The sequence below is a fragment of the Pongo pygmaeus genome, chromosome 13, assembly GCF_028885625.2.
Source record: "Pongo pygmaeus isolate AG05252 chromosome 13, NHGRI_mPonPyg2-v2.0_pri, whole genome shotgun sequence".
NCBI classification, from domain to species: domain Eukaryota; kingdom Metazoa; phylum Chordata; class Mammalia; order Primates; family Hominidae; genus Pongo; species Pongo pygmaeus.
Window position 1 is genome coordinate 97,481,780 of NC_072386.2, and position 16,706 is coordinate 97,498,485.

A 16,706-nucleotide genomic window follows, 5' to 3' on the forward strand; every position below is an offset into this window, starting at 1 on the left:
GATAGTGTCCACCCGGCTATCTCACAAGGCACCTCAAATGCAGCATGTCTGTAACGGATCACAGAGTCTTCTCTGGCTACTACTGCTGTCTCATCTCTGTGTAGGATCACTCATGGGTCACTGAAGGCAGAGACCTGGTGGTTTATGTTGGGGGGTGTTTTCCCAACCCCTCCTGCATCAGGTTATTACCAAATGCCAGATATTCTAGCTCCTAACTTCCCAAGGAGCACCCCCAGGTCCCCCATCTACATGGCCTCTGTCCCAGTTCTTTCTCTTCAGGGCCCCAGTGGATCCCTTTAGTGTCTTTCTGACCAGGTTCTTATCCACCCAATGCACTCTCCTCCCAGCAGCCAGGCCACATGCCTACTGAAAACCATGAAGTATTTCCCTATTGCTTCAGGGTAAAATCCCAGTCTTTTATCTCCTGCCCAAAGCACTTCCTGAGGGGACCAGACTTTCCTTTCCAGCCACATCTCCTGCAACTCCCCATCAAACGGTTCTATCTGTGCTCCAGGCACTTAGACCTGCACACAGTTCTGGGAAAGCTTCAGGGTCTTTTGATATCTTTGCACATGCTGTTCTCTCTGGCAGGAAGAGACTTTGCTGACTTCTGCACTTAACACTATCTCCTTCTCCACTGTTCATCCTTCAAGTCTCCCTCAGGAGCCACCACCTCTAGAAGCCCTCCCTGACTGCTGGGTTTGGGCAGGTACCCCTCCCTTGCCTGCCATAGCAGCCTGTGACCCCTCTTTCCCAGAGTTTACCACCAACCGTGAACCATCACTCCCCCTCCCAGTGGAACACCAGCAACTTCCCATTTTGTTCATCTCTGTCTATCCAGAGCACAGGTCAGTACAAGTGGCACTTAATAAATGTCTGTGGCCTAATAATGATGAAAATAATAACATGTGCCAAACACTTACTGAGGACTTAGACTACCAGGCACCATATTAATTAAGGACATTGTATCACTTAACCCATACAACAACCCTATAAGTAAACTCTAATTCTCATTCCCATTTTATAGATGAGGAAACTGAGGCGGGAGATTTTAGTTAATTTACCCAAAGTGACACATTTAGTAAGTGATGGAGTGGGGACCAGAGCCCCGTCAAATTAATGAATAAAGGAGGAAATTGTGACTCTGGCTTGACCCTGCGCTCAAAATTGAGATAGGACCACATGTCAGTAGTAATATTTAACCGTGTCATCCTGAGTAAAAGTCACTGGGAAATCAACTCCGAATTCACTGTGGGAAAGAGAAGACCTTTAGCTTTTTAAAACTAACCAGCCATCCTGCAACCCTGAGAACCTGAAGTAAGCATTCCTAAGAAATTCCTAAGAAAAACATGTGTGAGGTTTTCTTCCTGAGTCTCCCTTCCCCTGACTCCTCCCTCTCCCTCCTCCTGCACTGTCCACTGAATAATTCCCAGTTCCACCTTGCTTCCCCAGCAGCCAGAGGGGCCATCTGCAGAGAACCACAAACTCCATCTCTTCAATTACCCCCAATTCCCAGCTGCTCCGGGAACACACGAGGGCAGAAAAATGGCTTGAAATCTGTATGCGGGAGAGGTTGGGAAGGTTGAAGAGAGCAATTTTTGTTTCACATCATTCCTTTGTATAATGTTGTATCCTTCTGACAAGTCCCCATAATACATCTTAACTTCACCAATTGCTGCCTTAAGAGAAAACAGTGAAGACCTATCTTTAATGTCAAAGGAACAATGGGCGTCCTTCCAGAGGAGGAAAATGACTTGCTTTGAAAGAGTTGAAGAAGAAAAGTGCAAAATGTTCCAGCTTAACGTGAGGGGGGAGAAAGTCAGCAGCTGTGTACTGCCACGTCCGCTCCCCGGCTGCACGACTAGGGCGGCCCTGCCAGCTTCATCTGTCTGCTGGACCCACAGGCTGAGGAGGGCGCCTCTTAGCTTGGGTGGGGGCAGATAGCGGGTGTTTATTCCTAGGGAAAGTCGAGCCATCTCCTCTCGGCCCAGGTGTGCCTGTGGGTGTGTATACCTGGATGTAGAGTTGCTGGAGTTCCCACTTATTGAAATCTGCTTTGCTTTCAAAGACAATGGGGACCTGAATGCTTAAGTGGCATGCCTATGAACTTCAGCCACTGGCTGTTGTTCTTCCTCCAGAACATTCTGTTTGCACCTGATTTTCTCCACATGTGGCCACTCTCCACCAGGCATTGAGATGCAGATAGATTCTAACCAACTTTGGCACAAAGGCTCAGTGGACTAAAGACTATTTAGGTCCACCTTGTTAGACTTTTCCCCATAGGTTGGGAACTTCTTCGGCCACCTTTCCAGTTTCAGATTTGGCACTGCTACATCAAGCTCCTTGCAATTTTCTGATTGTGCAGTTTCATGAATTCCTGTTCTGTGCCCTGGTGCCTTTGCACATGCTGTTCCCTTTGTCTGAAATTCCCTTGGGAAGTCCTGTTCATTTCTTTAAGACTCAGCTCAAATATTTCCTCCTTCTGGAAGCCTATGTGACCTTTTAAGTGAGTTTATTACCCCCCTCCTTTGGATGCCAGGCTACTTCTACTATAGCAGACATTACCCTGAATGAAATTTATTGATTTACATGATGCCTCTATTAGGTGATGATGGTTTCGGGAGCAGGGACTTTGTTTATTCATATAGAGATAGATATAGATAGATATTATAGATATAGATACAGACATATGTCCACAGCCTGGACCTAGATCAGTGCCAGGCACATTGTATATGCAGAATAAATCCTTTTTGGATGACAGGATCTAAACCTTAGGTCCTTAATCGTGGCTCAAAATTAGATTTACCTGGGAGATTGTATATAATACAGCTTAATAACAGGTTCCTACCCTAAACCAAATTAATTAGAATCTCTGGAGCACTATGTAACTTGCATTTGAATCACCTTGAGGGCTCATTAAACACTAATGGCTGACCTCCACCCCCAGAGTTTCTAATTCAGTTGGTCTGAAGTGGGCCCTAGAAATTGCATTTCTAACAAGTTCTGAGGTGATGTGGATGATGGGGGGATCTGAGGACCACACTTTGAGAACCACTGTCTAGGCCCAGGACTTTCCTACTTATCCATTTCAATCAGCTTGAACCAGCTGAGACGCTCATTCATCTCCTGAAGTGGGCTAAGTGCTGTGAATTTGAGTCAGGGTTCCCTGCTTGCGCTAAAACGGCTTCAAAGCAGCTTCCCAAATTTCAATGTGCATAAAAATCACCTGGAATCTGTTAAACTACTGAACCTAATAAAGTAGGTCTGAGGTTGGCCTGAGATTCTGCACTTGTAACAAGCTCCTACGCAATGCCTACATTCTAGAGCAGGAACTGGCAAACTTTTTCTGTAAAGGGTAAGATACTAAATATTGTCGGCTTTATTGGTCACAGAGTCTCTGTAGCAATTACTCAACTCTGCATTATAACCTGAAAGCAACCACAAACAATACAAAAGTGAATGGGCATTTTCATTCATAAATGAATGGGCATTTCAAAACTTTATTTACAAAAACAGGTGGGAAAGACAGGATTTTGCTCATGGGTCATAGTTTGCTGAGTCTGCTTCTAGAGACTTGAAAGAGCAAAACATATTGCATTGGCCAAGACAAAGTGAGGTGCAGGTGGCTGGAGAGGAGGGAAGAAATGAGTTGGGTTTGGGATTAAAAAGTGACTTAAGCTCTGAGTAGAGGAAGGAAAGGAGAGAGGACATTGTTGGCACAGGGACAGAGGCCCAGAGGGGAGACTGAGAGCCTTCTAGCCACAATGGCACGACCAGAATGTGGGTAATTAGATTATATTAGCTTCAAAGTGACCCACTTAACTCTTTCCCCTTACACCTTCCCTGCACCAGATTAATAGACATTTATCAGAACAGCCTGTTTCAGCAAGTAAAAGATCAGGGGCCAAGCAGCAGGTGTGTGTGTTGGGGAGCGGGGTCTCTGAATTATTTCTTTTGCCATTGTTGAGTTCTAGGGTCCAATAGTAGAAGCAGCATCAGTGAAGAGTACTGAGACTTTGGACTCACTATTATGGGTTCAGCATTGTTCTAGTGCCTTATATTGTTACATTTAATACTAGCAACTCTGTGTGGTGTGTACCATTAGCCCCATGTTAGAGAAGCCAAGGTGATAATGCTTATCTAACCCACATGTACCACAAAAATGATTCTCTAAGGAAAAGAAGTATTCCGTTACCAGGAGGAAAATACAATACACATTCAATCAACTCCATTGCCCAACATAAGTACATACAATTTCCAAAATGCCCCCACCTAACATGGTACAAATATTCCACTTAAAACTGAAAACACTCTCCCACATATTCTAAAGGGAAGTCTATATAAATAATAAAAATAACTAACATTTATTAAGCTCTTAATTTATGCCAGTCACTACAATTTCTTTATATGTATTGGCTTATTTAAGCCTCACAAAATTATAAAAAAGATATTACTGTTTTATCCCAGGTTTACATATGAAGGAACAGAGGTACAATGGAGTGTTATTAGTTGCCAAAAGTTATGCAAGTAAGTAGTAGACTTGGGATACCAACATAAACAATCTTATTCTAGAGCCAGTACTCATAATTTCTACACAATCTTAACTAGTTGACTGCATCTCTCTTCAAAGACAGGATTTCTGCAATGAAAATTCTATTCTGGTGTGGGTGAAGTTTCATGTATCTAGAAAATCATGGTAAATGACATATTCACTCACTCCTCCCCAAAATATATGATACACGATGAGAAAGAAAAAGATAACTACCATTAAAAACTCTTTCTTGGACAAAGAGAAGAGAAACAATATATTGTAATCATCAGCTGTATAGCATCTACCATGGGATAAGTGGATGGTGGATAGGAACAACCAGGGCATCTCTGCCCTGTGATGAAAGGTATTCCTTGGTCAACCCGTCTGTCTTCCCCTCGTTCTGCTCTGGCAGGAAATCCTTTGTCTATTGATCCTGTGGCCATAACTAAGCGGGACAACAAGAGGTTTCCCTTCCCATGGCTACTTGCTTTCTCTTAGTGAGTTCATGAGCCTGGGACTGCCCCAGTTGTTGACCACTTTGTTGCAGATTATCATATGTCAGATTTTGTTTTTCAGGCATTACAACCTTCTTAAATCTTAATAAACACTTGATCGATTTGCATTCCGTCAAATCCAGTCAGAAAGATCGGTCCTTGAATCTCAACCACCGTCTGGAAGTTTCTGTTCCTTGGCAGCAGGCATTCCTGTTGTATCCACCGTACTAATGATGCACTAAGGCAGGGAGGCAAGACTGAAATTTCTTTTGCTTCTTGTTGCGTCCCAGAGATGGGCTTTTTATGCTATGGAAGAAAGATGATGTTCGGAGGGGTTGGATATCATGCTACCTCCAGGTTCCAGTCTCTTCTCTTTGTATTTAGCCTCCCTTCACTTCATTTATGTTGAATTTATCCTGGGATAGAGAATTTAGCTTTTCCAACTCACAGTGCTCCTCTCAGCCATTCTGGACTGCTGACTGATACAGGGTGGGCTTCTCTGAGAGAAGTTCTCTCTTCTTCCCATTAAGCTTCCTTCTTCCTTATAGGGCATTACTGAAGGCCATAAGAAATAGACAATTCTCTCCTATATAATTATATTTTCTATCTCTAGAACATGGTTTGAGCCTTAATAATATTACATAAAACAGTTCAATCCAGCCGACTTCCCAGCCAAGAACAGAGAAATTCTTGGTGCTCTGCAACCTACTGTGACTCAGCCAATTCTACATTTTAGGATGTCACTTACAAAACCTCACTTCCAAGAGCCAATGTTATTGTTATTTAGGTCTCATTTCATTGTAAGTGAAAGAAATCCATCTTAAAATGGCTTAAGAAGAAAAGGGAATGTATTGGCTCATGTGAATGGGAAATCCAGGGCCTCTGCTAGCTTTAGATGTGGCCATTTCTAAAGCCTGAAATTATGCCATCAGTCTACTCTTGCTCCCTCAAAATCTCAGCTCTGATTTCCTTTGTATTGATTTTATTCTCTGTCAGTAGTTCCAGGTTTATATTTAACCAGAAGAAATAAAGCATCACTTTTTTTAATACAGTTACGTATTACATAACAATATTGCAAATAACAATGGACCACATATATGATGGTGGTCCCATAAGATTATACTATATTTTTACTGTACTTTTTCTATGTTTAGATACACAAATACTTACCATTGTGTTACAGTTGCCTACAGTATTTTGTACAGTGACATGCTGTACACATTTGTAGCCTAGGATAAATAGGCTATACTATACAGCCTTGGAGTGTAGTAGGCTATCCCATCTAGGTTTGTGTGAGTACACTCTATGATGTTCACACAATGATGAAATCCCCTAAGGACACATTTCTCAGAATGTATTCTCAATAAGCCCCATTGAGAAGTGATGCATGACTATAATTCCAGTCAAAAACTCATTGCTGATAATCATTTACCCAACTGGAGCCACATGACCATTCCTAAACCAATCACTGTGGATAGAGAGGACACAACACAGTGATTGGTCGTTCTTGGCCAAGTGCCCAAACTCAAAGCCAAGAACTGGAAATTAGCCCAACCTAAAACACACAGTCTGAAAATAGGAAGAATATTTTCTCAAGAGAAAAGAGTGGTTCTGTTAGCAGAAGAGATGCTGGACAGGCAAACAACAGGAGTCCACTTTAAGGACCATGACTATTTGTGCTGACTCTTGTTTCCCCAAAGCCCAGCCCAGTGCTTGTCACATAGAGAGAACTCTATTAATATTTGTTGAATGGATGAATGAGTTCAGAGATTGTTTATATTCCAATTACTCTATGGGGAAGCCTAGTGGAGGCTGAGCTCTTTAGGATCTTCCATGAGTTCAAGTGGATAGCCCAATTTTAATGACTCCTGGATTTGCCTCATTGGTGAAATAATCCTCTCTCCGTAGGGACCCCTCTTCCCAACACTTCATCAGAAGGGAAATCTGGCAACTTACATGCTCCCTGAAATTTAAAAATACAACAAATTTATCTGAAGCAACAAAATGACACATTCATTCTTTCTTTCATTCATTCATTCCACCAACATTTACTGAGCACTTATTTTATACTAAGCATTGTACTAGGTACAAAGATATGAGCATGAAGGTCATAATCCCTTACCTTAAGAAGCTCAAGCCTAATAGGCCAACAAGTGATTTAAAAAAAAAAAAAAACCCACACACAAAAAAACAAAACAAAGTGGAGGCAGCTTATGAAGTAAAAGATTATGGGCTTTGCTGGCCAGGTGCAGTGGCTCACACCTGTAATCCCAACACTTTGGGAGGCCGAGGAGGGTGGATCACATAAGGTCAGGAGTTCAAGACCAGCCTGGCCAACATGGTGAAACCCTGTTTCTACAAAAAATACAAAAATTAGTCAGATGTGGTGGCTCATGCCTGTAATCCCAGCTTCACAGGAGGCTGAGGCAGGGGAATCGCTTGAACCTGGGAGGCGAAGGTTGCAGTGAGCCAAGATAACACCACTGCACTCCACCTTGAGTGACAGAGCAAGAGTCTGTCTTAAAAAAAAAAAAAAAAAAAAAAAAAAACAAAGATTTGGGCTTTGCTGTTTGACCTTAGTTTGAAATTTGGCTTTACCTCCTAATTATCAATGAAACATTGGGAGTAATTAACCTCTTCAAGCCTCTTTTTTCTTATCAGCAAAATTAGTTATAATTGTATCACCAACTTCAGAGGGTTATCATGTCAATTAAATGATAATATATATGTACAGCATGTAACTAGAGCCTGGTAGCAGTGGTAGCTCTTCTATTTGAAGCTGTGGAAGATTAGAGGAAAGATCAACTAACTCATCCTGTAGAAGTCAAAGAAGATTGGATGAAAGACATGAGATTTGAGCTGGTTCTTAAGGATGAACAGGAGATCACAAAGTGAGGATGACTGGGGTGGAGAGGAGCATTCTGACAGAGGAAACAGTTTATTCAAAGCTTTGAAAACCTGATGAAAATTGGTACATTTAGAGAGCAGCAAATACTTCCAGATGCCTGGTGTATTACTGGGATAGTGAGGGGAGTGGAAGGTGTGAAATGGCAGTATTCAGGGAAAGAATAAGGATTCTGGGATTTCTTTGTCCAGTGGGGGTAAAGGGTACCTGGCAATCTCTGCCCAAGAACCATAAATCATTGGTGTTCCAGGTAAGTGGGTGTCAGAACAGCCATTATTTCTTCTATACACACATTAAGATGGTACCTTTCAAATAGATGAAGAAGTTGAGGGTCCATTTATATTTCCTCCTAAATGACTTGCAATAAATCACCATATTTATTATTCAGAGTCTGGTTTGAATGAAGCAGGGATTGTGAGTTGGGGTGGGGGAGGGGTGTAGCTTTACTCCTGGGGAAAAGGCTGGGGGATTTAATGAGATAATATTCATAAGGTGCTTTGAACTCCCCAAGGCATATGCTACAGCTACCACTTAGGGACTCTGCAAGATCTGGGGAGACAGTATTTCTAAGTGAAGATGCCAGACTGCAGGAATGCTAGACAGAACAGAGGGGGGTGGAGGGGGAAGACTTGGTCCTTAAGTAATTCCTCTCATCAGCATCACAGCTAGAACAATCCATTACAGCAAGCACAGAGAAATGCCAGTTTGCCAATTAGGGGGCTTGGGTCCAGATGCTCAGGCCCATGTGGCATCCTTCACTGGAGAAACACCCACTAGTTTCTACCCTGGGCCACATGCCACTCACACATTAAACAGACTACCAGGGGCTCTGGAGCCTTGCTCACAGCCTTGGTCCTGAAACTTTCTCTATTACCTATCTTGTATTCCACTTTCCATTCTAATTCCGGTGGTCAGTTATGACAGAAAAAAAGACAGCTAGGATCCAGGATTCCAAATTCCTGACCAGCTGCTAACTGATGTCACAGGTCCCTCATGGGTGCATACTATAAAAAGAACATAAACACTTTGTCGACCACTAGGATGGGGGACGGCTAGATTGTGGGAGGGGAGGTCATTATTAGCTCCTCTCACCCTGCTGAGTCCCTCCTTTTCTCTGAATCATTCTCTCATTCTTACCTGGAATTACACATAGAGACAGTGATAGCCCCAGTTCCATGAATGGACCATTCTTGAAAGAATAAAACATTTTTTAAAAAATCCATAAAGAAGAGAGAACTTCAGATCTCTTTGTTGCCTCACCCAAAGCTTGCCGCCTTCACCGTGGCCCGGTTCTTGGTCCCTGATGACTCTATTTGAATATGATCCATTTTAGAATTCCTTCTCCTTACACATTGTATTTGTTAGATGAAACCAACTGCTGTAACAAATTCTAAAATTTCAGCGGCTTAACTCTGTTAAAAGCTTGCTTTTTATTTGTGGTCAATGTATGTGTTTTTCTTCAGTCTAGGGGAGCCAGTCCACAGGGGCAGAAAGAGACAGGCTTATGTTCCATTTAGGGATTCAAGGTGACAGTTTTCCATCTGCATCAAGTGGCTTTCAAGGTCACCCTGGTGTTAGCATCCAATTTGCAAATGAAGAAGAGCATGAAGGATTAGATGTGGGAGATATTGGTGGGCCAGGCCTCAGAGGGACACACCTCACCACCACTCATAATCCATCAGCTAGATTGCCATAATATGACCCCACTTAACAGTGAGGAAGGCAAGAAATGTAGTCTTACTGCATGATCAGAGCAGGAGTGAATGGATTTGATTAACAGCTAGCTAGATTACCATGATATGGATCTGCAAGGTCCAAATTATAAAATATTATGTGAGAACTTGGCTTTAAGGGTATAGGATCGGGGTGTTGAAAAGAGTATGGCAGCACTTGCAGATCCCAGTCAAATCAATGGAAAGCCATTGAAGACATGGTGGGGAAGATTAGATATTTGCTCCAGTTTGAGAAATGCTGCTTGCAGGAGCCTCATGAGCTGGTGAGTTGGACAGAGGGCTGGGGCCTCAGAAGCCCAGGGCAACAGGGAGATACCACATGTTGATAGTTCTGGGTAGAAGTGGCCATCAAAAAGACCAGACAGTGGGACAAGCTTAGGGATATATAAAGGGGTTGGTTGAAAACCTCATCTTTGCAGATTTTAGGTCTTTAAGAAAGATGACAGGCATGTGGGAGGAGGAGAAGTCTGTGAATAGGTTACAAAAATCCTTCATGACTGAAAGAAGGTGGCCCAGAGGTTGATAAATAATATCACTGGAGTTAGGAAAAGAGCAATGGGATTGCCTTAAAGGAGATGCATAAGGAAAGAGTCATACAGTATTTTGGACAGGTGAGCAGAAAGGTAGGAGGATTCCCAGCTCCATGGTGTGGTCCTAAGGTGGAAGGTATGAGAGCAGGAGTAGCCTTTGCTTGAGAGGGCTTAGTTGGCTCCGGCTGCTAGGACACAGCACCATAGACTGGTTTATAAGCAACAGAAATTGACTTCTCCACAGTTCTGGAGTCTGGGAAGTATACCATCAGGCTGCCAGTATGGTCAGGTTCTTCTGAGAGCCCTCTTCTGGGTGGCAGACTGTCAACTTCCTGTTGTATCCTCACATGGAGGAAAGACAGCTAACTAACTCTCAGGGCTCTTCTTAAAAGGACACCAATCCTATTAATGAGAGTGCCACCCTCATGACCTAATCACTTCCCAAAGGACCCACCTGCAAATACCATCACATTGGACTTTAGGGTCTCAACATATGAATGTGAGGGATACAAACATTCAGTCCATCGCAGCCATAAAAGATACAGTGGGCTCAGATGCAACCGCGTCTCAGTCCAGGTGAAGCGGTGCAGAGGGCATACCAGGAGGCCTTTGAGGGTAGGCAGGGATCTTATAGAGGCCCAATGCAGAGGAGATCCCAAGAGGAGAATGGCTTGGGAATGGGCCAGGGCTGACTTAGGTGGGACTTTGAGAAAACGGGAGAGAAGAGCTGACCAGATGGACCTCGGACTGAGGAAGACAACAAGCCCCATTATGACTACTGCATTTCACTGTATGTGAATTATACCCCAATTTTTAAAAAAAATGAAATAAAACTCATGAGGGCAACTTTTTAAAAAATGATGTAAATTACATAGAAATATATCAACCATTTCCCCCAAATGAAGAAGTTTGGGTTTTATACACATTTTAAAGAGGTTTAAAGTATGAAGAAGACCAAATAACTTTTTAAAATCTAAATATAATGGCTCATACGTGAACAATAATGAATATTTAAGAAAGACCTCAAACAAAGAAACGAATTATTCTGCTACTGTCTTCCTCAAGCACATGAAGTTTCTCTGAGCTGGTGAATGTTTCATTTCAGGTTGGTAATGCCTGACAGAGAAGTAGAAAGTTAGTTTCCTTCGGAAAGAAAAAGAATGGATTCCACTTTAAAGATGAAATTTTGATCTGGGAGCTATAACAGCACTGTCAAATAATTATTATTGTTATTTTTACAAATGTATTTCACTTTAAAACAAGTTGGGAAATTTCTGACTTAGTTTAAATGAGACCTCAATTCTCCCAGGCCTGATCTGCCACCTGAGGCAGGATCTCCTGCTGAAAAAGTGCTGTGCTGAGGCATTAAAATGGCAGCTCCCACTGAGAGAAATAACGGAGCCAGATTCTTGCAGCAGAGATGCTGAACAGTAGGGGAGGAAGCGAAGAAGGGAAGCTAATTTTTCCAGGCAGATCTGAATGCTTCTTTTTCACAGGCCCTCTTAGTCAATATTTATCTAGCTATTCAAAGAATTATAACCAATTGTTGATCTCTTTTTCCTTTTTCTTAAATGTATTTCTTTGCCTCTTTGTAGTACACTGAACTTGGGGGAACAGAATGAAGTTCTAGCTTCTTCATTCCAAGCCTTACGATATCAGAAGAAAACTTGTGGCTGAGATTTGACCAAACTGTGAAGCTCAGACAATTGGTGCAAGCCCTGTAGAACAGAAAGCTTATGCCCCCAGCTTCCAAGTGTTGATTTATAGAGTTAAGCTTCTTTAAGTTTATTTTCCTAGAGTGTTTCGTTTTTATTTTTGCCATGGCACCATTTGGAGGGGGCTTTACTGACCAGTCCTTCTGACTTACTGCTTTCTCTGACTTTAGACATTAGAATAGTTTTCCTGGGAGAAGAAATCTTCTTTGCTATTTTAAAGTACAGTGGGATACACAGAAAATGTAGAGTAAAAGGTCCCAACTGGCATTTCTGTAAGTGTTGAGTAAGAAGCGTAAAGGAGCCCAGGTTTCACTGGCCTTCCACCTTGGCTTTTTGATGGGGAGCCTGAGCCAAGTCCATAGAGGTCCAGAAGCCAGGGGAGAAGTCAGAGATGAAGTCTAAGGGGAAATGCCTGAATTCGTGTGCAGATGTTTTCTTGAGAATGCCTTAAGGAATACCAGTGAGGAAGTGAAGAAAGCAGAATCGGGTGGAGTTGAAGGGGAAGCTGAGCTGAGATGCAGTTCCAACAGATCCCAGGAGAGCTCTGAGACTGAAATGACTCTCAGAGATCTCCAAAATTGAGATGAGAGGGCTGGGACTTTGTATCCCCACAATGACTAGTGGTTGAATAGAGGCTGTCCCCTATGGAGGGGCTACCTTGGGAAAGGCAGCTCCCTTCAGCTAAGGACGATTTCTGTAGATAGTCAGCAGGCAACGCTCCCAGCAGCTGGGGAGTGAATGCCTCAGCTCTGAAGGGGGGAATGTGAGTGGTACATCACACACACATTATGGGGCCACTCTTACTGCTGAAGCCTTTTTTAGACTCTAAAATGTGACTCCTCTCTGTCACTTATGTCTCAGTCTGTTTTGCATTGCTGTAACAATACCACAGATTGGGTAATTTATAAAGAAAAGAAATTCTCACAGTGCTGAAGGCTGAGAAGTCTGAGATCAAGGTGCCAGCATCTGGTGCAGGCCTTCTTGTTAACAGCATCCACGGTAGAAGGTGGAAGAGAGGGCAGGATAGCCAGAGATTGAACTCCTAGCATAAAGTCCTTTAATAATTGACATTAATCTATTCATGAGGATGGAGCCCTCATGACCTAAACACCTCCCATTAGGCTCCACCCTTCAACACTGTTTCATTGGGGATTAAGTTCCCAACACATGCTTTTGAGAGGATACATTGAAACCATTGCAAATTGCTTCTGGATTTACACTTGCATGACAATTCTACATCTGTCATCTAGTTTCATAAATCCTAATAGAATTCTCGATGGGAATGGAACATGATCTCATCCAACACCCTCATGTTACAAATGGAGAAACTGAGGCTATGAGAGCAGGAATAAGTTACTTTTGGTGTCAGACTCAGGATTGGAATCAAGTCTTTTGACTTCCAAACTCCCATGCTCTTTCCGTTACCAATGTATGCTGCCTCCATTTCATTCTTATGGTGGCCCTGAAAAATATGAAGGAAAAGTATATTTTCTTTATACCTGGGAGATATTTTGGGTTTGATTCCAGATAATTGAAATAAAGCAAATATCACAATAAAATGAATTATATAATTTTTTTAGTTTCCCAAAGCATGTAAAAGTTATGTTTATACTATACTGTTTGTCTCTTAAATGTGCAATAGTATTATGTCTAAAAAAAAGTACATGCCTTAATTTAAAAAATAACTTTATTGCTAAAAAAATGCCAACTATAATATCATCTGAGCCTTCAGGGAGTCATAATCATTTTGCTGGTGGAGTATCTTGCCTCATTATGAATGGTTGCTGACTGATTAGGGTGCTGGTTGATGGAAATTGGGGTGACTATGGCCATTTATTAAAATAAGACAACAATGAAGTTTGTTGCATCAATTGACTCTTCCTTTCAGGAAAGATTTCCCTGTAGCATGCAATGCCATTTGACAGCCTTTTACCCACAGTAGAACTACCTAACTTCCTTCAAAATTGCGGTCAATTCTGTCAACCCCTGCCATTGTTTTATCAACTAAGTTTCTTTAATATTCTAAATATTTTGTTGTCATTTCAACAATATTCATAGCATCTTCACCAGGAGTAGATTCCATCTCAAGAAACTGCTGTCTTCACACTTCCATAAATAGCAACTCCTCATCTGTTCAAGTTTTTTATTTTATTTTATTTTATTTTATTTTATTTTATTTATTTATTATTATTATACTTTAGGTTTTAGGGTACATGTGCGCAATGTGCAGGTTAGTTACATATGTATACATGTGCCATGCTGGTGCACTGCACCCACTAACTCGTCATCTAGCATTACGTATATCTCCCAATGCTATCCCTCCCCGCTCCCCCCACCCCACAACAGTCCCCAGAGTGTGATGATCCCCTTCCTGTGTCCATGTGTTCTCATTGTTCAATTCCCACCTATCAGTGAGAATATGCGGTGTTTGGTTTTTTGTTCTTGCGATAGTTTACTGAGAATGATGATTTCCAATTTCATCCATGTCCCTACAAAGGACATGAACTCATCATTTTTTATGACTGCATAGTATTCCATGGTGTATATGTGCCACATTTTCTTTTTTTTTTTTTTTTCTTTTTATTATTATTATTATACTTTAGGCTCTATGGTACATGTGCGCAACGTGCAGGTAAGTTACATATGTATACATGTGCCATGCTGGTGCGCTGCACCCACCAACTCGTCATCTAGCATTAAGTATATCTCCCAATGCTATCCCTCTCCCCTCCCCCCACCCCACAACAGTCCCCAGAGCATGATGTTCCCCGTCCTGTGTCCATGTGTTCTCATTGTTCAATTCCCACCTATGAGTGAGAATATGCGGTGTTTGGTTTTTTGTTCTTGCGATAGTTTACTGAGAATGATGATTTCCAATTTCATCCATGTCCCTACAAAGGACATGAACTCATCATTTTTTATGGCTGCATAGTATTCCATGGTGTATATGTGCCACATTTTATTAATCCAGTCTATCATTGTTGGACATTTGGGTTGGTTCCAAGTCTTTGCTATTGTGAATAATGCCGCAATAAACATACGTGTGCATGTGTCTTTATAGCAGCATGATTTATAGTCCTTTGGGTGTATACCCAGTAATGGGATGGCTGGGTCAAATGGAATTTCTAGTTCTAGATCCCTGAGGAATCGCCACACTGACTTCCACAAGGGTTGAACTAGTTTACAGTCCCACCAACAGTGTAAAAGTGTTCCTATTTCTCCACATCCTCTCCAGCACCCGTTGTTTCCTGACTTTTTAATGATTGCCATTCTAACTGGTGTGAGATGGTATCTCATTGTGGTTTTGATTTGCATTTCTCTGATGGACAGTGATGGTGAGCATTTTTTCATGTGGTTTTGGCTGCATAAATGTCTTCTTTTGAGAAGTGTCTGTTCATGTCCTTCGCCCACTTTTTGATGGGGTTGTTTGTTTTTTTCTTGTAAATTTGTTGGAGTTCATTGTAGATTCTGGATATTAGCCCTTTGTCAGATGAGTAGGTTGCAAAAATTTTCTCCCATTTTGTAGGTTGCCTGTTCACTCTGACAGTAGTTTCCTTTGCTGTGCAAAAGCTCTTTAGTTTAATTAGATCCCATTTGTCAATTATGGCTTTTGTTGCCATTGCTTTTGGTGTTTTAGACATGAAGTCCTCGCCCATGCCTATGTCCTGAATGGTAATGCCTAGGTTTTCTTCTAGGGTTTTTATGGTTTTAGGTCTAACATTTAAGTCTTTAATCCATCTTGAATTGATTTTTGTATAAGGTGTAAGGAAGGGATCCAGTTTCAGCTTTCTACATATGGCTAGCCAGTTTTCCCAGCACCATTTATTAAATAGGGAATCATTTCCCCATTTCTTGTTTTTGTCAGGTTTGCCAAAGATCACATAGTTGTAGATATGTGGCATTATTTCTGACAGCTCTGTTCTGTTCCATTGATCTATATCTCTGTTTTGGTACCAGTACCATGCTGTTTTGGTTACTGTAGCCTTGTAGTATAGTTTGAAGTCAGGTAGTGTGATGCCTCCAGCTTTGTTCTTTTGGCTTAGGATTGACTTGGCGATGTGGGCTCTTTTTTGGTTCCATATGAACTTTAAAGTAGTTTTTTCCAATTCTGTGAAGAAAGTCATTGGTAACTTGATGGGGATGGCATTGAATCTGTAAATTACCTTGGGAAGGATGGCCATTTTCATGATATTGATTCTTCCTACCCATGAGCATGGAATGTTCTTCCATTTGTTTGTATCCTCTTTTATTTCCTTGAGCAGTGGTTTGTAGTTCTCCTTGAAGAGGTCCTTCACATCCCTTGTAAGTTGGATTCCTAGGTATTTTATTCTCTTTGAAGCAATTGTGAATGGGAGTTCACTCATGATTTGGCTCTCTGTTTGTCTGTTATTGATGTATAAGAATGCTTGTGATTTTTGTACATTGATTTTGTATCCTGAGACTTTGCTGAAGTTGCTTATCAGCTTAAGGAGATTTTGGGCTGAGACAATGGGGTTTTCTAGATATACAATCATGTCATCTGCAAACAGGGACAATTTGACTTCCTCTTTTCCTAATTGAATACCCTTGATTTCCTTCTCCTGCCTAATTGCCCTGGCCAGAACTTCCAACACTATGTTGAATAGAAGTGGTGAGAGAGGGCATCCCTGTCTTGTACCAGTTTTTAAAGGGAATGCTTCCAGTTTTTGCCCATTCAGTATGATATTGGCTGTGGGTTTGTCATAAATAGCTCTTATTATTTTGAGATACGTCCCATCAATACCTAATTTATTGAGAGTTTTTAGCATGAAGGGTTGTT